Source organism: Mus pahari, chromosome 11 (assembly GCF_900095145.1).
Source record: "Mus pahari chromosome 11, PAHARI_EIJ_v1.1, whole genome shotgun sequence".
Lineage (NCBI taxonomy): Eukaryota > Metazoa > Chordata > Mammalia > Rodentia > Muridae > Mus > Mus pahari.
Genome location: NC_034600.1, coordinates 40,702,790 through 40,704,564, shown reverse-complemented (window position 1 = coordinate 40,704,564; position 1,775 = coordinate 40,702,790).

Genomic DNA, 1,775 nt, shown 5'->3' with positions numbered 1-1,775 from the left:
ACACACACACACACACACACACACACACACACACACACACACACACACTGGGTTGCCTTCATAGAAGAGGAAGCACCTAGTCTTATTGCAACTTGATGTGCTGTGGTTGGCTGATATTCATCAAGGCCAGCCCTTTTCTGAAGAAAAGGGAAGGAGGAGTGGATGTGTGGAGGGAGTGGATAGAAGAAGTGTGGGGAGGGAATGGGAAGGAGAGGAGGGAGGGGGAACTGTGGTCGGGATATAAAATAGATAAAACATTTTAAAAAGGAACCTTGATTCACCAAACTAAAGCCTGAGTGACAAAAGACAAGCTGTATGTGTGTTAGAATGGGAAGAGGCACGTTACAATTGTTACATGGTTATTTGAGCATTCAAGAATCAGCAGCCAGACTCAGGCCCTGTCCTTAGGTGGCGCAGTGCTGGAGAGCTTGTCCTTAGGACATGAGTGCAGGCCCCGCCCCTCACCTGGGCAAAGTGGAGGAGTTAGTGGCACAGGGGCAGGAAAGCTGGAGTGCTGCCCAGCTGAGCTACCAGCAGCCCCTGAATTGGCCCACCCCAACATCTACCCCATCTATGAACTGCCGGAACACAAGACAGGGGCCAATCCTGCAGATCCAAAGCTGCGGGATCTCCATGACACAGGGCAGCAGCAACGGGATGTCTGAGAGGAGTCCCAGTGAGGATCCAGTGTTGATAGTGTAGCAGAAGCCAGAGGCCTCACAGCAGACCAGTGACTCACTGCAGTGAACGTTTCAAGTTAAGATGTGCGGACAGAAGAGTATTCTGTGGGGGCAGACCACGACACACTGCAACGTCCAAGTTTTATTGCTTGAATTGAAAGTCCTTTTGTTACTGAATGTTTGGGGGTATCCCTTCCCAGTCACCAGACGATGTCAGAAAAATCAGGGTCCTCTCTTGGAGGTTTTTAGTTTGACTAATAAAATAATATGAGAGCAAAATCAAACCCAAGTTCTAGGCCTGTCTCTGCTTCCCAAGTGCTGGGATTAAAAGTGTGTACCACCCACCAGCTTGTTTTGTTTTTTTTTTTTTCAAAAAAACCCAAAAAACAAAAAAACAAAAAAACAACTCTAATGAAATTGTTCATTAATTCCAGGCAAGGAAAACATTTCTTAGGATCACGTGTCTTGAAGAAAGCGACTCAGTAGAAGAACACTTCAGTATGTAAGTGTGCTTCTAAGATTTTAGGGCTGAGATTTGGAGGTGTTGGACTCTGAGTTGGAATGGGTATCTTGCTGTCACAGTCTATTCCTGGTACTATAGCAAAATAATTTTATTTGGATAGTCTGTAAACAACAGAAATACATTGTCCTCATTTCTAAAGGCTGGAAGCCCAAGATCAAGCCTCCGGTAGATTCTGTGTCACAACCTTCTTGCTGAGTCCCCCAAGGGTGAATGGGATCCAGGGTACTTCCTGCAACCCCTCTTGTAAAGTGACTACTCCCTTTCAAGACAACAGAACTCATATGATGTCGTGGGTATTGGGTCCAACACACACCAGCTTTTAGAGGATAACACTCAGCTCCAGCAACTGCAATTCTGAAGCCCTAAAGAAAATATGCGTTGTATTCTATTCCTCCTAAAACGCTTAATTAGACTTTATAATCCAACACGTTGTAAATTAGGTCCCAAAGATATAAAGGGTTAACTTTTGGATTTAAATATAAGACATAATAAACATCCTCCCTCAACCCCAGAGGTGTTTATTTTGACATGCCAGCACTTGGTAATTTGATTTAAAAAAAAAAAAAAAAAAA